Source organism: Papio anubis, chromosome 13 (assembly GCF_008728515.1).
Source record: "Papio anubis isolate 15944 chromosome 13, Panubis1.0, whole genome shotgun sequence".
NCBI classification, from domain to species: Eukaryota; Metazoa; Chordata; class Mammalia; order Primates; family Cercopithecidae; genus Papio; species Papio anubis.
The window spans coordinates 82,241,520-82,264,623 of record NC_044988.1 but is presented as its reverse complement, the minus strand read 5'-3'; the positions used below and the strand labels follow the sequence as shown (position 1 = coordinate 82,264,623).

At 43.1% G+C, this 23,104-nt stretch overlaps 1 protein-coding gene across 5 annotated transcripts in view; it reads right to left on the bottom strand.

Annotated features, from left to right (window-relative positions):
* SNX30 (sorting nexin family member 30) overlaps positions 1 to 23,104 on the bottom strand; it is a 125,189-nt gene that overhangs the window by 81,487 nt on the left and 20,598 nt on the right. Inside the window, exon 1 of one of the 5 annotated variants that reach the window (XM_009188272.4) lies at positions 10,164 to 11,682. The exons of the other annotated variants lie outside the window; for them this stretch is intronic. The gene's annotated coding sequence lies outside the window, so the exon portion shown is untranslated. Of the gene's footprint in view, positions 1 to 10,163; positions 11,683 to 23,104 lie in introns of those variants that run through there. 5 annotated transcript variants of the gene reach the window in all.

The window sequence follows — 23,104 nt, the reverse complement described above, 5'->3', positions numbered from 1 at the left end:
TCAAAGATGTTCATGATACAAAGAACACAGAGTGAAACCTAGAAAAATCCCAAAGGCTCAATAACCAGGAAGCGATCATGTTTGTATGTGTAATGTGACACACTCGTTTAAAAAATTAGAAAGCCAGACCTCTAGATAAACTCAGTGAGTTGAACACAAGCCTCTGCTTTCTCCCTTTTTCCACCCTCCAGATACTAATTTAACCTAGAAAATGAAAGAAAAAAAAAATTAGACAGTGGAGGTAAAAAGAACAAGAAAAACAGTGACTGGAGTCACGTCAATACTGGAAACAATCCAAATGCCAAAGGTTTCAAAGGTTGTCTGTCTACTGGCTCCACCTGGGCCACAACTGAAAAAAGAACTAAGAAGAATCTAACCCATGTCACCAAAGTTACTTCAGGTTATCGAGGTTACCTAATAAGGAGAAAATGTTCTTGAACCCCCTTTACACACACACTAATTTGAAAGTTGGATTGTCAGTGGGGAGTAGAGGACATGGAAGGTTCGGCAGTGGGGCAAACCAGGACCACCAAGGTGTTGGCTGCTGTGACTGTGACCAAGGGGATGCCAAGCACAGACAAATACACAGACAAATGGGCCACCAGCAGAGGGCACCCTGCCCACATGGCCTTCTCCCCGCCATGATGGGTAGAGATGGAAGCAGCAGCTCATAGGAACATGAAGGCATTTGGGTTGGCTGCCCTGGGGTGTGTCCAACAAGCCCAAAGCAGGCCAGACTGCAAATGCTGGGGGCACTGGGCTCTACTGAGATGTGGGGAGCAGCTAAAACACAGAGAAAGCCAGGCTTCTTTCCCATCTGACAGATAACGAGTAATCTATGGATCCAAGACAATGCTAACAACATCAAGCAGAAACACAGGGGATCCAATAATTCACTTGTTCTGATGGGGGCAAATAGCAGGCCTGAATTATTACCTCATCGGAGGCAAGTAAACCATAAAAACAAGTCAAAATGGCATTAGCTCATCACTCAGACCCTAGAAAACCGAAACACAAAAAAGCAAGAGTCCTCAATAACAGATAAACATGCATTTGACAAAGATGAAGTCCATACAACAGAACCCTTTAGGCCAGACTTACTCTGTGGTACCATTAAAAGAAAAAGAAAAAAAAAAAGCCTAAAGAAAGTGGAAAGAGAATTTAAAAATGAAAGCATAAATTAAAACAGAAAAGAACAAAAGTTGTAAACAAAAGCAAAATTTAATTCTTCTAAAAGATGAATCAGATAAACTAAAACTTAGGAAATCTGACCAATACAAAAAGAGGAAAACGGCCCAGGTGTAGTGGCCTCACACCTATAATCCCAGCACTTTGGGAGACCAAGGCAGGTGGATTGCTTGAGCCCAGGAGCTCAAGACCAGCCCGGGCAGGATGGTGAAACCCTGTCTCCAGTAAAAATACAAAAAGTTAGCCAGGCGTGGTGGCTCAAGCCTGTAGTCACAGCTACTCGGGAGGCTGAGGCATGAGACTTGCTTGAACCCGGGAGGTGGAGGCTGCAGTGAGCAGAGATTACACTATTGCACTCCAGCCTGGGCAACAGAGTGAGATGCTGTCTCAATAAAAAATTAAAAAAGAGGAAAATGGAAAAAGGGAACAGACAACAACTATTTAGAAGTTGTGTCTATGTATGATTGTAAATTAAAAGGTTGTGCTATGAATAACTATGCAAACAAATTTGGACATCTATATGAGCTAGCTGGCTTTCTAGGAAAAATTATGTGATCAAAGTGAAATTAAATAGAGGTAAAAAACCTAAACAGATAAATAACCACAAAACTGTTGTCACAGAGCATCCACTAAGAGGTAAGCTGGGTCCCAAGTGTTTTACAGTGAGCACTCATGAACCTTCAAAGAATGAGTCCTACTTTATTCAAATATTCTAAGACATAATTTTAAAGTAGAGAAACCTTTCAAATCATTTCATGATGACTATCTATATCTGGTATCAAAATATTAGGACAAAAAAGAAAACTGAGTACAAGTGTAAACATCATTAATAAAGTAACAGCTAATAGTAAACTAAAAGAATTTTTGGAAAAAAAACCATATACCAGGATCAAGTCAAATGTATTCCAGGAAAGAAAGAATGATTTAACATTAGGAAATTTATCAATACAATTTATTACATTAACTGATTCTATATATAACCACTGTTGAAGATACTCATGTGCAAAACTACCAAAATACTTACTGGTGTCACTCATATCAGCCATTCCATTTAAATCTCTAAGTAAAATTAAGAAGTAAAAAGAAAGTTCCCGGCCGGGTGCAGTGGCTCACACCTGTAATCCCAGTACTTTGAGAGGCCAAGGCGGGCGGATCACGAGGTCAAAGATTGAAATCATCCTGGCCAACATGGTGAAACCCCATCTCTACTAAAAACACAAAAATTAGCTGGGCATAGTGGCGCGCACCTGTAGTCTCAGCTACTTGGGAGGCTGAGGCAGGAGAATCGCTTGAACCCCGGAAGCGGAGGTTGCAGTGAGTAGTGCGATTGAGCCAATGCACTCCAGTCTGGCGACAGAGCAAAGCTTCATCTCAAAAAAAAAAAAAAAAAAAAAAAGAAAGTTCCTAAATATGTTTAAAAATATCTATCAGAAAACATCAGCAATTAATCTTGAAGACATTACTAAGTGAACGAAGCCAGATGAGAAAAGCCATATGCTACATAATTCCATTTATATGAAATGTCAAAACAGGCAAATCTGAGAGACAGAGAGCAGACTTGGTTGCCAGGGGCTACAGGTAGGGGGAACAGGGAGAGTCAGCTTAATAAAGACCAAATTTCTTTTTGGGGTGACAAAATACTCTAAAATTAGATAGCGATGATGGCTGCACAACCTTGTGAATATATACTCACAATTATATACTTTAAAATGGTGAATTTCATGCTCTGTAAATTATCTCCAATAACAATAAAACCGTCAAAAATGTAGTGGACGTATTTTAAAAATGAAGAAACCTTTCAAATCACAAAGGCATGTCCACTACATTCAGATATAAAGGATTTGCCATAATTCAAAACCATTCTGGAAAGTCTAGGTACTGCAATAATATAGAGAAGAATACTTGAACTCATACAGTGATCTGCCACATCACTTCATGGCAATAGGTCAAGCTCCTCTCAAATTATCTAAAATTTTTAATACACATAATGGGGAGAAAATGTGTTTAAAGCATTTTTAAATGGTAAACATGAACTGCTATATTTACCAAGTGTTCTGGGAAAGAAGTGGTAGATTGCATTCGTGTTCACAATTATGATCTTCCCTTCCTTTAAAAGGATCGTATATTCTTCTTATTGCCAAGTGACTTCCCACAGGAAGACAACTCCCCACCACACTGACTTTGGCCTTGGACACGTGACTTGCTCCGGCCACCGGTACATGAATGTACATCGGATCAGAGCAGATCCTTTAAGAGTCAACGCATGCTTCCACCAGCTCCCTTGCTACTCGACTTTGAAAGCAGTTGTGTCCCAAACAGGGACTGCTCCTTTGGAAGGGGAAGACTTGCAGGAGGGGGCCAGAGAAGCTGACTCACAGCCACTGACACACAACATGACCTAGAAATTCATGTTTGTTGCACACCTTTGCATTTTTGGAGTTATTACCACAGCAAAGCTGACTAGTACATATAATCATTAAAATGTCTGCATAATTTTTAACAATCTAGATAGGACACAGTGATATAAAAAGTAGGGAATATTAAGACATAGAGATTTCTCTTTTGGTTTTTTTTTTTTTTTTGGAGAGTTATTCAAATGTATCTTAACTATTAACAGTATGTCTCAAATTCTGCGCTGCTACTTGCTTATTAGTAGGAAGTTCAGTTTTCCTTGCCACACAGCCCAGGAATTACCATTTCAAATATTCTCCAAAAACTCCAAGGTTGCTTGTACAAGTATCTCCCAGTGCCCAATGCCCATAGCCTATGGTTTCTAAGTTAGTATCCCCCTAAACAGTTTTACACGTTTCTACTTTGGATTCAGGACCATTTCTTATAAAGCAAGACTTTTTCTTTAGACATGGTTTAAGAGATCGCCTGTTTCAAAGCTTTGTTGCTAAAGTTCTTTAGAAACTGAAAATGTTTTTCATAGGTTTTCTATTAGAAAATCTGCCCTTCAAGCAAATTCCACCCATTGGCCTGATACAAAAGAACACCTCTTAGCAAGATCATAAAGTCAAAATTAAAGAGCCCAAGTCCACATTCCTTGGCAAAGTTGCCAGTGGCTGTTAATAGATTTTTCTAAGAATCTCCAGACTAACATTCACTTCTCCAGACATTCTTATGATTCTTAGGAGCCAAGATTTTCCCCAACTCTCAGTTGCATTTATTATATATGATTCCTGTTCATTCCTTCTAAGGAAGATCCAGTATTTCAAGCACATACTAAACACCAAATACACAAGGCCAAAGTCCCAATGCAGTGCTACCAAACAAAATAGGACATAGCATCTAAATAACTTTAGTTGGGGATATGGACATGAGACCTCTAACTCTGATGCAATGCAATATTGGTTATGAACAGAGCTCCATGAATTGATGGTGGCAACTTGAGAAGAGTAAGCAGACTTGCCAAATGGAAAAACAAGGCTGGGGGAGACCTTGGCCAGGACATTCCAGGCTGAGAAATCCCCAACAACCAAGGACGAGAGGCATTTCCGAGAGCCTGTTCCTAACAATAACTAAGATCCCCAACACAAAAATTCTGCCTCTGCTGGTGGTCAAGGATGTGCACGCCACCCAGAGGGCTCAACAGTCCAAGCAGACAGCTTTCTACAAAGACAGAATTCACCTTCCCAGAGGGCACAGACACAACACAACTCGACCTAAAATCCTGCTCTCGGGGCCAGGTGCAGTGGCACACTCATGGAATCCCAACATTTTGGGAAGCCAAGGCAGGAGGATTGCTTGAGCCCAGGAGTTTGATACCAGCCTGGGCAATATAGTGAAACTCTATCGCTACAAAAAACACAAAAATTAGCTGGGCATGGTGGCGCATGCCTGTGGTTCCATCTACTGGAGAGTGTGAGGTGGGAGGATCACCTAAAAGCCCAGGAAGTTGAGGCTGTGGTAAGCCGAGATCATGCCACTGCACTCCAGCCTGAGTCACAGAGCAAGACCCTGACTCAAGAAAGAAAAAAAAAAATCCTGCAATCCTGCTCCCTTTTCTGCCCACTTTGACCCTGATTCTCAGGATCTTGCCAACTGAAAATTTATAAAGCTAAGGAAGGCATTCCTCCACCGAAACTTCTGCACCAAAATCACACAAGGGTCTAGGGTGTAGAACCACCCCCAGAGATCATCCAAGTTGTCTCTATTACACATAAGGAAAAGTCTTATACGTAACAGGCATGAGGTCCCTCAAGTGATGTTTGAGGAGCCCGGGTAGGGCTGTGCTACACCACAATCCAGGCGTTCCTCTTAGGTAAGAAGAAGATGCCTAGAATGATCCCTTCATAAACAACAGTTCCTTTCCTACCCTTCGCCCAATTCCTCTTAACTGTACCATCTGTTTATCTTACAAAGCCTGGTTCTCATCGACATGTTTCTGTGCTACCATCTGACATGGTACTACACACGCGGAGTGCACTCGGCATGTGACCTAACAAGTCAGGTGCCTAAGGAAAGTCCAAGAAAAGGGCATTTAGGGTTTTCAGAACAAAGGCCAGGAGGAAACAATATATCATACAGAGCTGAGTATGTGCTTGTTGATTAATCATCACCCCAGCCCAAACCTTCTCAAGGACAAAAAAAAAACACTCAAGTGAGGAACAGGGCAGGACTCAACTCCCAATAGCAGGTGCCAAGTGGTTACTGTTAACCCACTCTTACAGCCCACACTTCTCAGATGTGCTGCAAAAGCCTTGTACTTTTAGCAAGACTAAAAGTGTCTTTGCCTTGGGTGGATCCCCCGAGTTCAGGAGTTTGAGACCAGCCTGATTAATATGGTGAAACCCTGTTTCTACCAAACATACAAAAAAAAAAAAAAAAAAAATTAGCCAGGCATGGTGGCATGTGTCTGTAGTCCCAGCTACTCAGGAGGCTGAGACAGAAGAATTGCTTGAACCCGGGAGGCAGAAGTTGCAGCGAGCCAAGTTTGCGCCACTGTACTCTACCCTGGGCAACAGAGCGAGACTCCGTCTTTAAAAAAAAAAAAAAACCGTCCTTGACTCAAAAATTACCAAAAATTCACCATTCCTCTACAATAGGGACTGTCTCTCTGAAACCCACAAGCACCCTGGGGGGCCAAAAATTATGCACCAACATTTGCATGTGCACATGCAAATGTCAATCTTCTTGGGAGCTTAGATGTTATATCTAAGCTTCTTGGGAGAGAACCTATAATTATTAGAACCTCAGAAATACCCAGGGAGGGAAAAAAAATCACTTCAGATTCTAAACTGTCTCTCTAAACTAAAAAGAGGAAACAGAAATACATTTCGACCTCCCGGAGCAACCCAAATTCAAACCGCCCTCTAGTACAGTACTTCCACGCTTAATGATTTGTGACACCCATTCCCTACATACAGGGCTGGGTGCTGTCCTTAAACCCTCAACCCAAACCTAAAATGAACACAAGAGGATGTGCTAAATGAGAAGGAAACGTGTGACTACATTCAAATAGGTCATACTTCCTTCCACAGTGTTTTCACTTCATTTTTTTCTCCCCATACAGAACAGGTTCTCCCTGCACGGTACTAGTTTTGTGGCACTCAACAATGTTGTATTGATTCAGATCTGCATCTCACCACAAAGCAGCTAGAAGAGATGTTTTTCTGTGGAACTTTTCAAGGCCTGAGACACAGTTTCCCCACAGCATCTTTTTAGAATCCTGAAGTGTGCCCGCCTACAACCCAAAAGTACAGATGGCCTTCCAGGCTGGAGCTCCACCTGACTGGCTACCTGGCTGCCCCAGATGGAATTCCCACATTCCCACTGACATGACTCAGACCGAATGTGGGTGATTTCTATTCCCATGGTTAGTGTACTCACCGGAAAAGAAAAAGGCCCTGAACCAAGAGTCTGATCATAGTCAAAACATTAAAGAATAAGAGAAAAAACAGGAAGCGGGTATTCTAAACCAAAATGGCTCAAAGGAGTTTCACACCTAAGTAACCAGACAAGGACAGGTAAGGAAAGTTTAAAAAAAAAAAAAAAAAGGCAAAAGGGGCAAGGTGTGGTGTCTCACACCTGTAATCCTAGCCCTATGGGAGGCCAAGGCGGGCAGATCGCTTGAGCCCGCAAGTTCGAGATGAGCCTGGGCAACATGGTGGAATCCCATCTCAAAAGTTTAAAAAAAAACAAAAAAAAACAGTCAAGGAGAGACATAAAAGAAAAGGGCCTTAAATGTAATACTGGTCATGGTCTTGCCCTCTCACATGGGCATTCTGAGTTCAGAGACAGAAATGAGTTCTGCAAACAAGGGCCATGCACTACTAGGAGAGGGACAGACACAGATGAAGGAAGAAAGTGAAGGAATGAATGAGGGAAAAAAACTCTTACAGCCTTACTTAGCTGTAAACTATGAGGTGTAAAATGAAGTCAGAAAAGAGACAAGAGGCCAGGCAGGGTGGCTCAGGCCCATAATCCCAGCACTTTGGGAGGCCACAGCAGGCAGATCACTTGAGTCCAGGAGTTCGAGACCAGCCTGGGCAATACAACAAAACCCTGTCTCTACAAAAAAATACAAAAGATTAACAGAGTATGGTGGTGCATGGCTATAGTCCCAGCTACTCAGGAGGCTGAGGTGGGAGGATCACCTAAGCCCAGGAGGTCAAGGCTGTGGTGAGCCAAGATGGTGCCACTGCATTCCAGCCTGGGTGACAGGGTGAGACCTTGTCTCAAAAAAAAAAAAAAAAGAAAAAAAAAAAGGAGACAGCTCCTACATGTTAGTACAGCAGCAATGACAGGGTATCCATCTGTATGGAGAGGCTTGGGGGCTTATCTTGAAGCCAGTACACAAGAGATCAATAAGCTGTAAGGATTTCTAAAGATGCTTTTCTTTCCACTTCACATACAATACAGAAAACCATCAGATGAAGAATATTATGATTTAGTTAAGGTTACTGTGGAAGAGGGTGCTGATAGATGAAGGGAGAGGTGGCTTTCCTCAAAGCTTCTCCTCAGCATAGCTGTTGCTAGGCAAAATTTAGCTACAAATGACATTCCTAGGCTGGCAAGTAATCCTAGCACTTTGGGAGGCCAAGGTGGGAGGACTGCTTGAGCCCAGGAGTTCAAGACCAACAACCTAGGCAAAATCCTGTCTCTACAAAAAAATTAAAAACTTAGCCAGGCATGGCCAGGCGTGGTGGCTCATGCCTGTAATCCCAGCACTTTGGTAGGCTGAGGCAGGTAGATCACTTGAGGCCAGGAGTTTGAGACCACCCAGGCCAAGATGGCAAAACCCCATCTCTACAAAAAATACAAAAATTAGCTGCGCGTGGTGGCAAATGCCTGTAATCCCAGCTACTCAGGAGGCTGAGGCATGAGAATCACTTGAACCAGGGAGACAGAGGTTGCAGTGAGCCGAGACTGTGCCACAGCCTGGGTGACAGAGCAAGATTCCATCTCAAAAAAAAAAAAAAAAAAAACCTTAGCCAGGCATGGTAGTACACACCTGTAGTCCCAGCTACTCAGGAGGATAAGGTGGGAGGATCACCTTAGCCCAGGAGGTCGAGGCTGCAGGGAGCTGTGATCACATTACCGTACTCCACCCTAGGTGACAGAGTGAAGTCATGTGTCCAAATAAATAAAAAAATTACATTCCTAAAATATATATACAGTTAAATGTGTTGTAAGCAACTTTCTTCAAGTAATGAAATACCTGATTATGTTTCTATGAGATGGCAGAAAGAGTGGGACAAAATGATCACTCCCTATTTATTCTATAGACCAAAACATAGATGTTTTCCAACACACAGGAGTTTTAAGCAGCCTAATTAACATGGTGCTATACTCCCCCAAACCACGTATTAGAAGATACGGAAAGCAAAATCTATTCGCTCATGTATTCTTCCAAACACTTATCAAGTTCCCACAGACTGCTAGGTGTTATTCTAGACGTGGAGGAAAGGGAGTCAATAAGGAATTTACTTGAGGAATCTGGTTTAGGTGACCTGTATACTAGAGCCCAGAAGAAAGCCAGAATAATTCTGTTCTCCGAGGAAGGCTTCAGAGAGGGAGGTGTGACCTGGGCTCGGCAGGATAGCAGAAGACCTGGGTTTCAATTCTAGTTCTCCTACCAGCTATGAGGTCATAAGAAAACCACTTAAATCTACTGACGTTCACTGGAAAACAGCAAAACCCAGCCCAGGCTAGGCTGCGTGGAGATTATCGGGAATGTGTGTGAAAGTCCTCTATAAACTCTGAAGAGCTGCTCAATGGAAGAGAAAGGCGTTCCTGGCACGGAACACCACATCAGCAAAATCGCCAAGGGGTGAAGTGCAGAAGGCAAAAAAGAAGGCACGGGCAGGGGACCAGTCATCCTGAATGGACATGAGCTGCTCCAGGGGAAGCAGCAGGAAATAAGGCCTGGAAAGTGGATTAGCTCCAGAATCCGAGGGAATCTTAAATAGCAGGCTTAACAATCTGAGGTGCACCCCACAGGTAACAGCTAAGCTGTTAAGCAGAAAGCGGCAACCATGGACACATTTTACAAAAAGACTTCAGAAAAAAAGCATGCAGAAAAAATAAAGAGGGAAATACAGGAGACACGAGACGGAGCAGTTGGGGAGGTGCTAACTGTCCAGGTACCCCTCTCTCAGAAGTACCTAACTTAGGGGGTAGGTGCCAGGAGAGGCAAGGGCAGATGAGAGGTGTTGTCAACGCCAAGGTCATATGGCCTGGGATACTCTGATGAATGTTTCCTAGGTGGAAAAAAACAGTCTGGCCACACCAGGAGGAATCACGTTTCAAATACAGGTAAATTACAGAGGATCAGAAACTGCTATCATTCTAGCAAAATTGAATAAACCCAAGTTCAACAGCCCTGTGTGCCATCTACAGAGCCCATCCTTAGGATATGAGGTCAAGTCCTACTGAAATGACTGAGTTCAGCAAAGGCTCAAACCAAGGTCACTGGGTATACCTTAACATATTCTTACCCATGTGACATCTGCCTCTCACAGGTCACTCACCTTCAGTAATTTGCTTCAGTGATACCTGATTCAGGCCATTTTTTCCACTCTCACAAGCCAGCAGCCCTCAGCACAGAAATGCACATGGGGAATCTTGACCCTAGTCCATTTAAGGAGACCAGCTGCACAAACAGCCCACAGACTGTCATTGCAACCTGGCTCTGACACCTGGCCTGAGGTGTTCGCCTTAGGACATATGGACCCACCCTTGGCAGAGAGCAAAAGGTGGTCAGCTGATTGCCTGGGAATTTGGACTATGAGTTGACTCAAAAACACAACAAAACTCCAAAATAGAAAGCAAACACTTGGGGCTAAGAAGTACCTGGAGACAAAATCCATCCTTTTCACAGCAGTCTATACACATAGCTCTAAATCAAGGGAAGGGAAGATAAAGAAATTAAATGTTTAAGTTCATACTCTCTGCCAGGCACTGTACAAGTCAGTTTACATATGAAACGTCTCAACCCTTAAAATAACTTGGTGGCAGAGGCGAGGAATTTTATTATCCCTGTTTTATTAAGAGAATAGGTTACAGACCAGGAAAGTTACAAGACACGAAGTCATTCAGCTAGTAAGAAGCAGAGGCACAACTCAGCCTGGAGACTCCAGAGCAGAGGCTGGTAGTCCTCCACCATCTGCCTCCATGGCACCGGAGATTTCATTAAACAGGTACCTACCAGACAAGAAACCCCCAACTACTACCACATTCACCTTTGCATCTGTGGCATCTGGAGAAGTGCCTGGTGGTAAGCAATTCATTAGTGTTTCTTAAAACAGTGAAACTCCTGAACCACCAGTGGCAGAGAAATAAATCAAGCCACTTCTCTTCTCAAGGGAGTTGAAGAGTCAGCTGGCTCCAGAGAAGATCCAACCCAAAGTATCAGAAACCATTAACACACAGCTCCACTTAGCCATCAGCAATCCCCAACAGAATCTGGAAAAATAAAACAAGACCCCACCAGTGTCTGCTCTTATTACAGAAATGAACGTGAGTGGTCAGACAGCACTGTGCAGGGGTACATCTGGCTTGAACATTCAGTGTTACTGCAGGAGGTAAGGGGAATCTCATCCCCGGGGAACTCTTGAGTAACATCTCTCTCATCCAAATCGCTTGATGACTCACCATGTCAATCCCTAAACTGATGGAACAGATCTGAGTTTTAATATACGATAACTATGGAATTTCAAAGAGTGAAGAGAGACTAGATTATTCAATAAATGCTGATGGATTTTTTGGTTAACTATGCAGAAAATAGTTTCTCTAATGCTAAATGCAAACATAAATGTCAGGCCATTTAAAGGTTAAAAAAAATGAGTACTACATGATGATTTATATCAGGGGTCAGCAAAATTTTTTGTTAAGGAACAGTTTGTGGCCATAGTGTCTTTCCTGCAACAACTCAAGTCAGCTGTTGTAGTGCAAAGGCAGCTATAGCCAGTAGGTAAACAAATGAACATGGTTATGTTCTAATAAAACTTTATGGCAGGGCGCGGTGGCTCACGCCTGTCATCCCAGCACTTTGGGAAGCTGAGGCAGGCGGACCACCTGAGGTCAGGAGTTAGAGACCAGCCTGACCAACATGGTGAAACCCCATCTCTACTAAAAATACAAAATTAAACGGGCATTGTGGCGCATGCCTGTAATCCCAGCTACTCAGGAGGCTGAGGCAGGAGAATCTCTTGAATCCGGAAGGCAGAGGTTGCTGTGAGCCAAGACTGCGCCGTTGCACTCCAGCCTGGGCAACGAGAGCGAAACTCCCTCTCAAAAAAATAAAAATAAAAAACCTTTACTAACAAAGACTGAAATTTCAATTTCACTAATTTTCACATGGCACAGAATATAATTCTTTTTATTTTATCTGCCACTTAAAAAAGTAAAAATCACTTTTTTTTTTCTTTTTCTGAGACGGAGTCTCGCTTTATTGCCCAGGCTGGAGTGCAGCGCTCCGATCTCGGCTCACTGCAAGCTCCGCCTCCCCGGTTCACGTCATTCTCCTGCGTCAGCCTCCCGAGTAGCTGGGACTACAGGCGCCTGCCACAACGCCCGGCTAATTTTTCTGTATTTTTAGTAGAGACGGAGTTTCACAGTGTTAGCCAGGATGGTCTCGATCTCCTGACCTCGTGATCCGCCCATCTCGGCCTCCCAAAGTGCTGGGATGACAGGAGTGAGCCAGCGCGCCCAGCCAAAAATCACTTTTAAGACTAATGGTGGGCGGGGCGCAGTGGCTTATGCCTGTAATCCCAGCACTTTATGAGGCCGAGGAGGGCGGATCACCTGAGTTCAGGAGTTTAAGACCAGCCTGACCAACACCCCATCTCTACTAAAAATACAAAAAAAAAATTAGCCAGGCATAGTGGCGGGCGCCTGTAATCCCAGCTTCTCAGGAGGCTGAGGCATGAGAATCCCTTGAACCCAAGAGGTGGACATTGCAGTGAGCCCAGGTCGCGTCACTGCACTCCAGCCTGGGCAACGGAGCAGGAATCTGTCTTAAAACAAAAAACAAACAAAAAAAAAAGTTTTCATAAAATGAAACAAGACAATAAAAAAAGCATTCTTAACCCATGGGCTATACAAAAACAGGCAACTGGACAGATAGACCCTTTTGGCCTTAGTCTGCCAATTTCTGATTTTGATGAACAGTATATAAAATCTTGTGGTTGGGAAGGCTTTCTAAACCCCAAACCAAAAGCAGAATCCATAAAGGAAAAGCATAATAGACAGCATTTTTTTTTCTATGTCAAGAAGACATAACAAAGATTAAAATATAAATAACAAACTGGGGAAAGGATTTGAACATACATGAAAATGGGTTGTTTGCTTTAACATATTAAGAGTTTTGAAAAATCAGTATTTAAAAGGCAGATTCCAGTACAAAAATGAACAAACTATGTAAATATAGCTAGTGAACAATAATCATTCATCAATAGTAAACAAAATGAAAATGAAAACAAGATATCGTTTCTCCCACCAAAGTGACAAAGATTAAAAAGATTACCTCTGATTGCAAAGCCACACTGTTTCTACTACAACACGCTAAAAAAATATTCAGGACACCACCACCAAAATAAAATGGCTTTTTCAAAGCTCCATTCAGTGCCAAAAGAGCAAGGAAGGACTTTGCAAACAAGAGAGAATATAGGCTGGATGACAATACTATGGTTAGGGGACTCTGTGATGGGATGAATCGTCTTGGCTAAAAAGAAAATGTTGATAACAGAACTGGCATCCCCTCCTTCAATTTTCAGCCATGGCTAAGTGTCATCAATGTCTAAGCCGGGGACAAAGATTCAGAACACATTACCACAGCCATTTGTTTTCAATGACCCAAGTGCTTTTCCTCTGTCAGTGGTGACTAATGACAGATGGTAATATTTATACTTAGTGAATTGCATCTACTGTGAAATTCAAGCCCCAGGAAAGCAGACAGTCCTCAAAATCACCCAAGGTAGCAGAAGACACAAGTGGCAGTCAGACAAATGCTGTGCGGATGGTAGGTGTAAGGAACATTTTAAATTCTATGCATGATGGCACTACCACACCAAGGGAGGAGCCCACATAGAGAAGGCAAAAAACCCATTCTTGGATTTTGGTGCAAAGAAAACAGCTTCCAGAAGTGCAAATAGAAGGCTTAAAGATCCCCTTCCAGCTGCCATCAGCAAACCCAAATCAAACATTTTGAGGACTCTAGAATGATTTCCTTAGGCTGTGCCAAGCAGGAATTACAACTTTCTTTCTTTTTTAACCATAGTAAAATACACATAAAATAAAACTTACCGTCCTAACGATTTTTAAGTATACAGTTCACTAGTGTTAAGTACATTCACAGTGTTGAAGGAAACCACCTCCAAAACTCTGTTCATGTCCTTTTTAACCAAAGGACTTTTGGCTGTGATTGGGTATGCCCTCTCACCCCAATATATACATGTACATGTTTAAACAGAAAAATGCGGACGTGTATGCAAGGCTACAAAAACATGCACCCCAGTAGTGGCACCAGAACAAAGCTCACTGTTTAGAACAGCAGGTGCCTCCTCCAAAAGGTAGAAGCAGCGGACTGGTCCCCACAGTTGCAGACTGGAATCTGAGTGCACTCTAGTATAACAGCAGTCAGCCCCATCCTAGGTCAAGGTCCTCGCCCTTGCACACATATCCTGAGAGAAGCAGGTGTCAAAAGCATTGGCAGGGTACAGTGAGAGCCTGCCGTTGCTCCTCACCAGCTGAGATTCCCTGCGTCCCCTCAGAGCTCCCATTACCTCACATGTAAAACAGGGATAAAGCGCCTGTCTCACGCAGTATGAATGAGAGAAAACTAGTGGAGCACTCAGCCAAGCGCACCCTGCATGGAGCAGCTTCTCCAACGCCAGCTCCCTTCCCTCACCTGCCCTCACCCTTCAGCAATGAACGTAAGTCTCTTGTTTGTTTTTTGAGACAGAGTCTCACTATGTCACCCAGGCTAGAGTGCAGTAATCTTGGCTCATTGCAACCTCTGCCTCCCAGGTTCAAGCAATTCTCCTGCCTCAGCCTCTTAAGTAGCTGGGACTACAGGCACCTCCCACCATGCCTGGCTAAGTTTTGCATTTTTAGTAGAGACGGGTTTCACCATGTTGGTCAGGCTGGTCTCAGATTCCTGACCTCAAGTGATCTGCCCACCCTGGCCTCCCAAAGTGCTGGGATTACAGGCATGCGCCACCACGCCTGGCCCAACATAACCCTCTTCTATTTGTTCACTTGAGCAACAGACTGGGAAGGAAAAAAAGAGAATATGAAACAGGAGAAATGAATGGTGGAGAGTGAAGAGAATCCACAAAAAGCTCCCCACAGTGAAGCTAATGAGGCTCACTCTTCTCTTCCCCTCACACAGCCTCCTAAGGTGACACCTAAACATCCCGCCAGTACGTCGCACGCAGGACCAGCTAGAGCCCTCACAGGCAAGGCCACGGATGCAGAGAATCTAAAGGAGAACACACCTTTGCCACCTCCCATCACACGTGCCAGCGGCACCCAATTCCCTGCCAATCCTCAGACCATCAGCAATTCCCCCAAGTGCCACAAGCACCTTGTATGGGATGCCTTACTCACCTAGCTAATGCCCGTTCGTGCTTCAAGACTCAGCTCCAAAGATACCCGCTCTAAGATGTGTTCTTTCTCAACCAACCTCCCCACCCACCAGCACATGCCCAGTCTGGGCTGTGCGAATCCCCCCGCCCCAGTGCTCTCATCATGCCCCTGTACCTAGCCCTTTCATAACACTTATGATCTGCGCTGTCATTGCCTGTTCATCCACCTGCCTCTGGCACTGAACCATAAGGTGTGAGAAAGCATGGACCTGGTATCTGTTATTCTATCTCCAGCATGGTATCTGTGGCAGCTGGTATTTTTTAAAGGATGGTCATAACTATATCTCTGGTCTTACATGCTTATCTGTCATGTGACCTGGCCACTTCCCCATCAAGAGATGGTGTCTATCAACCCATTCTGTTGAATCTGGGTAGACCCTCTGACTACTTTGACCAAAAGAATATTGCCAGGCTGGGCGCAGTGGCTCATGCCTGTAATTCCAGCACTTTGGGAGGCCAAGGCGGGCGGATCACCTACGGTCAGGAGTTCGAGACCAGCCTGGCCGACATGGCGAAACCCCCTCTCTACTAAAAACACAAAAACTTGCTGGACAAAAAAAATTACAGTTGCCTGTAATCCCAGCTACTCAAGAGGCTGAGGCAGAAGAATCACTTGAACCCAGGAGGCGGAGGTTGCAGTGAGCCAAGATCACACCACTGCACTCCAGCCTGGGCAACAGAGCAAGACTCCATCTCAAAAAAAAAAATAAAGGAATATGGCCAAATTGATCCTGTGCCAATTCCAGGCGCAGCCCTTATATGGCCCAGCAATTTCCACTTCCTGACTCTTAGAATGCTCATTCTTGGGACATGCCCTCCAGGTACTCATCCACAATGCTTTGAGTAGCCCAAGTCACGTGGTGACCTCACACACAGGCACTCCAATCAACTGTGGCCACAAGTGAATCACCTTAGGCAACCAGTCCAATGAACCTCCAGTTGACTGCAGTCCCAGCCAACTTCTGACTCCAAATGCACGAGACACCTAGAGCAAAAAACACATACTTGAGGGTAGTCAACCCACAGAACCCTAAAAGATCACAGTACATTTGTGTTTTAACCTACTTAGTTTTGGGGTGGTTAAGCAACAGTACATAACCAAAACAAGGTCCGTCTAGCAAATGAGGGGTAAAAAATAAAAGAACAATTAAATTGGCTGTGATACAATGTATGGCACACAGCAACCACTGAAGTTAAAAGCTGTTGCTGTTAATACTATTAAGATTACATGGAAGCCAAGTGTGGTGGCTCACACCTGTAATCCCAAAGCTTTGGGAGGCTGAGGTGGGAGGATCGCTTGAAGCTAGGAGTATTAAGACCAGTCTGGGCAACACAGTGAGACCCACCTCCACACACAAAAAAATTAAAACTAGCTGGGTGTGGTGGTATGCACCTGTAGTCCCAGCCATTCAGGAAACTGAGGTGGGAGGACTGCTTGATCCTAGGAGTTTGAGGCTGCAGTGAGCCATGATCGCACCACTGCACTCCAGCCTGAACAACAGAGCAAGACTCTGTCTCTAAATAAACACATATATTTAAAAACACTACATGGAAGACGAACTAGGAAATTGGTTAAGGAGGGTGCTACATAATCCCGCCAGTGAAAAGTAATGAGATATACTGAGTCCACAATGGTGATGGGCTGAGCTCAATGTTTGATTCTTGTGTCACTCCAAATTCCAAGGGAATGACAAAAGGAATATAAATATAAGAATAAACCCATTAAAAAGCCAGAAAACAGGGATGGATGCCATCAATCAATAAGAAATTTTGAGGAATTTCTGGAAGAGATATAGGAAACAGGATCAAATTTACAGAAAAATCAGATTTAGTCAGAGTTGAGGAACCAAAATCTATACAGGTCAGTGGGAAATGCTAAATCTGGGAAGACATGGGATTTGCTACATAGGGTCTGGAAAAATACCCAAAATCGGAGACCACAGTGGCTGAGAACAGAAGCAGGCATTGGGAAGGCAGGGGGCGGTGAGCAAAGGACTGTGGAGTGACAAGTTGCTAATGCAACTGGAAGAAGGAAAAGAGGAAGGGTATTTGGGGAAGAGCATGAAATTCTCTACCTGCAGGGTAAACTCTCCCCCACTTCCTCAGTTCAGAAGGGTCAATCCAGCCTGCTGTCCTGTTATCAGCCACACATCCTGAAAGGAGGCCTGCCTAGGAGCAGTTCCAAAGACCTATACTTTATCCTCTGCCGTCTCAGACTTACCCCACCCCATCAACTCACCACAGCCAGGGCAAAGGCTGACTGCAGAGTCTCTGTGCACCGTCTATAAACACACGTACATGTTTACACACACAAACATAGACATGAATGTGTGGCTACACAAATATGCACCCCAGGGGTAGCAGAAGAGCAAGTCTCAGTGCTGGGCAGGAGGAACAGCATGCACATCTCCAAGAAGGTAGAAGCAGAAGATCCGCACATCTGCAGACTAGAAACCCGGCATGCTCAAGTCTAAAGGGGATCAGCTCTTGTCCTAGGCCAAGATCATCATCCAGATAACACAGACAGAGGAGGTCCAAAAACACGGGAACGCTAAACAAACATAAGTGGGTTTAACTTTAAATTAAATAGAAAAGTGGAAACACCAGGATGGAATGAAATGAAAAATAAATGCATCATATAGAACATCAAACCAACGAATTCTCTCAAGAGACACAGTGAAACTAAAATGCAATAAAATGAGACAAGAAAAGGTGAAGCTAAAAAAGGAGAGACTAGGCCGGGCGCGGTGGCTCAAGCCTGTAATCCCAGCACTGGGAGGCAGAGGCAGGCCGGATCAGTCGAGAGATGGGAGACCATCCCTGTAGTTGTTTTCCTGAGGTGAAACCCGTCTCTACTAAAATACAGAAAACTAGCGAGGCTGAAAAGTCCAACTTCGCGGAGGCAGGAGAATGGGGCGTGAACCCAGGATGAACTTATGGTGAGAGCGAGATCCCGGCCTCCTGCACTCCAACCCTGAAAGGCGACGGGCAGGTCGTCTCAGGAAGAAAGGAGAGACTAAAACTCAGATATCCATAAGTGCTTTCGTCAGAAAAAGAGAATCAAGAACAAAGAAGGATGCAGATGAAGCAGTACAACTAAAAGGGCCCACTGGATTTCAAGTGGGGATTTAAAAAAAATAAAATAAAATAAAATAAAATACCAGAAGAATGGTGAGATTTCTAAATTTAAGAAGAAGAAAAATCTAAGGATATGTAGACGTCTACATGAAGAAGAAAAAGAATCACTAGCACAGACTTCTCATCTGAGACAGTAGGTGCTGAACTAATTGAAACAATGGAATACTATGTAATCATTAAAAAGGAAGGAAGAGTGTGGAGGCAACTAGTGGGGAGGAAGGTCTCTATGTGCTAATATGGAACAATCGCCAAGAACTAACCTTATGTGTAAAGCATGGTACAAAAAAGTAAGGTACGCCACCATCTTTAAAAAAAAAAAAAAAAAAGACTACACACAGGCATTTTTATATTTATGTATAGCATATATTTATAGTTTCCCCAGAAATTGGTAACACTAGTTGACTGAGGAGGGAAACCTGCTGACGGGGGAAGGGGATGCTGGGCCCTGGGCAAAACGGAGATTTTTCACCAGATAAGTTTTTGTAACTGTCTACATTTTGTGTGAAGAGAATGCACACACACACACACACACACACACACACACACACACACACACACACACTCTTACATACAAATTTAAAATAAAAAAGATAAGCCACAGAATGGGAGAACATACAATATCCAGAATATATAAAGAACTCTTAATAAGAATATACAAAGAAAATTTAGGCCGGGTGCAGTGGCTCACGCCTGTAATCCCAGCACTTTGGGAGGCCAAGGCGAGCCTGAGGTTGGGAGATCGAGACCAGCCTGACCGACATAGAGAAACCCCGTCTCTACTAAAAATACAAAATTAGCCGGGTGTGGTGGCACATGCCTGTAATCCCAGCCATTCGGGAGGCTAAGGCAGGGGAATCACTTGAACCTGGGAGATGGAGGTTGTGGTGAGCTGAGATCACGTCATTGCACTCCAGCCTGGGCAACAAGAGTAAAACTCCATCTCAAAAAACAAAAACAAAAATAAAAACAAAGAAAATTTAGGCTGGGCACAGTGGCTCATGCCTGTAATCATAGCACTTTGGGAGGCAGGCGTATCATTTGAGGTCAGGAGTTCAAGACCAGCCTGGCCAACATAGAGAAACCCCGTCTCTACTAAAAATACAAAAAATAAGCCAGGCGTGGTGGTACACGTCTGTAATTCCAGCTACTGGGGAGGCTGAGGCATGAGAATCGCTTGAACCCTGGAGGCAGAGGTTGCAGTGAGTCGAGATCATGCCACTGCACTCCTGTCTGGGCGACAGAGCAAGACACTGTCTCAAAAAAAAAAAAAATATATATATATATATATATAAAAATAACTCAAACTATATATATAGAACTGAGTAACAGAAACAACCCAAAGGCAAAAGATTTGAACAAAGACTTCACAAAAGAGGATATACAAATAGCCAATTTGCATGTGAAAGAGGCTCAGCATCATTAGTAATCATGTAAACACAAATTACGACCACCATGAGATATCGCTACATACTCACTAGAATGGCTAAAACTAAAAAAGTCGACAATACCAAGTCTTGGCAAGAATGTGGAGCTACCCAACTCTCATACGTTGTAACTTCATTCTTAGGTATTTACTCAAGAGAAATGAAAACACATCAACCAAAGACTTTCACATGAATGATCACGGCAGCTTTATTTGTGTCTTTCTAGGAATTTGTCCATTCTGTCTAAATTACATAATTCATTGGCACAGGTTCACAGTCCTTCTTGCAATCCTTCTTCCATTCTGTAAGGTCATTAGTAACATGACCTTACAGACCCACCCTTTCATTTCTCATCTTAGTAATTTGAACCTTCTTTTTTTCTTAGTCAGCCTAGCTAAAGGTCTGTCATTTTTCCTGATTTCTTTTTCAAAGAGCCAAATTTTGGTTTCCGGTTTTTCTCCATTGTTTTAGACTGCTATCCTTTATATCTTGGGGTAGAAGAAGAGAAACAGAAACCTGAAAAGCCCTGAAATGCAACAGACTCTCCAGTGGGGATTTGGCTGGCAGCACCTAGCACAGTGCCCGACACTTGATAAATATTTGATGAGTAACTGAATGGAATATGAACTTCCTAAGTCCAGTTTCTCTCATCCATTTCCTCCGGGAGAGAATTCTGTTTTCTGGCCAGTTAAAATAAACCTTTCTTCTGAAGATGTACAGGTCACATAGAAAGATTCCTCTTTTCTTTTCAGCATCATCATTTTGAATAAGTCAAGAGTAATTTACTCTTATGGAAACAAAATGAAAATCAAATTAAGGGGAAGACGTGAACATTTATACTATAATCAGATCCATAGTAATATAAATATAACATAATTGTGAATATTTATTGTGAGCTGCTTATTTGTTAAGGCTATCTATAATTTGGTCTTGAAGTCATAATTTATAGTAAACGAATCCTAGCTCACCCAGGATTTTCTTCTCCACAATTTACGTACTCTTTCTGCAGAACTGGTTGTTTCCCCTTCCCCATATGCCTTGAGTTTTATCATAGTCTTACTATATAATCTTACTATTCTAGAAAGCATTTTTCCTTTTCTTTCATCTTTTACTTTCTGAATATTTAAGGTACCCCACACACCTCAAAATGCACCTATCCCTACTATCAGTATCTATCAAAATATATTTAGTCCTTGCTACTCGGGAAGATTGCTTGAGCCCAGGAGTTCAAAGCTGCAGTGAGCTACAATCACGCCACTGCACTCCAGCTTGAATGACAGAGCGAGATCCTATCTCTTAAAAAAAAAAAAAAAAAAGCAAAGAATCTTCTTTGTAGTCATATAAAGTATGTTGTTCATATGAGTTACGACTATCAGTTATCAGAAGAGCTTTTGGAGGCTATTGTACACAACCTCATTAAGTTATCAAAACAGCTTTATGAGACAGGTACTATTATTATCCCCATTTTATGGATGGGACAACAGGGTTCAGAGGAGGTAAGTGACTTGCCAGCCAGTAGGTGATTATATTAGAACTCCCTTGGCCAACTCTAAAGGCGCTATTCTCTCTACGCAGCTGCAATGGCCTCACACTTAAACACTGCTCTAACCAACCTCTCTAACAATTCTAAACTTCTTTACACAGTGTGCTTCCTTGCTTTGGAACAAGAGGTGGTAAGTATACTTTATTCATGTAGCTTCTGGCAACACTGTTTCTCACAATTAACAGATTAACAGATTCTCTTGACCCATTTACTGGAACACCACAAATCTACAGATAGTTGAGAAGTTCCTTGATTCATGAATAAATCAATAGCAAGACTTTTCAAGTAGCCTTTTCATAATTTAAACACAAGGAAAATTTAAAACGGAAAATGCTGTGTTTTTGTTTTAAATCGAGCAAACATGCCAGTATCAACACTTGAAGACATATTCGTTTATGTAATAACAAAACTGGTTTATGTGAAATGCAAACCAAACATTGCTTTCATAACTTACAATCTTGGAATACTGCAATGTGTCTTTAATAAACATTACCCTTTCTACTCACACTCAGTACTGGATACAGAAAAATCTAAGAGAATTAGAATGATTTGAGAAAAGCAAAATACAGTGGCTACCTTGTTCTTCAGAGTCCGACTGGAAGTGAAGATGTGAGCATTTTGCTCAAACCATGGCAGGGGAGACATGACTTGATATCTCCACATGCACACACAAGCACCACAGCCCCACACCTGTCAATCCACAAATCTAAACAATGTCTAGCCATCATACTGTATGAGATACTTTCTAGGTTACTCAAAAAGCTTCAAGAATACCTAAAATAATGTGCCAGGTCTCCCAGCACACCTGGAGGGGAGGATATGGTTACAGCAGAAGAGTGAAGGGAACTCAACCGCATCCTCTTACAAAGAGGTGTCAGTCTAATCCCCAACAGAACCACCTCCCAGAAACACTTCTTCCATTTCCACTTGTTGACAAGTTGGTTGTCCCTCTCTCTGGGGAGAAACTGAAATGACGCTAGAGTAACCCTTCACTAGAATATGGATTGTTCTGAAGGAAACCAGAACAGAGCAAATGTCACTGGGCTGAAAGCACCTCTTCCTCTTTCAGGGAAACTAGCAATGTCCAAGACCACGAATGTCCTCTGCCAGGAAGGATGGGGGCAAGGGCATGAAATGGGGTCCAATAAAGTCTGGACAACTGTGAAACAACCGAAGGTTTGCCCCTGCTCCATGACTTGAACCAGGAAGGAAAAGAATGTCTCAAGCCAGAACAAAAAGTTCACAAAATTGACCACAGAGAGAAAAGGTAAAACTCACCACAAGCCAACATGACCCATATTTGACCTGAACAGATTTGAAAAACCCCCAGAAAAGCACTGTCTCTTTTTTCCCTTTGTCACAGCTTAGCCTTATCTCTTCGGGGTTTTGAGCAGTTACGACAATGTGGCTGTTATCCCTTCTCAAAAACAGTCATAACTGCTCGACAGGACTATGAGTGACAGCCCTCCCCGGCCCCTTTTTTGAAGCATGATCAGAGTTATTTGGTATCAACCATTATTAACCAAATTAGAAAGAGAGAGGAAAGATTCTTTCTCCCTAATTTGGTCAAATAGCCAACCGGGGAGACTACACTCTTGAAGGCTGGGAGAATGACCCATCTGACACAGCAATGCTGCATCCTTCCAAGGCTGGCAGACACATTGACATATAAATTCTTTCACACACACACAAGACAGACTATACACGATTTATATATT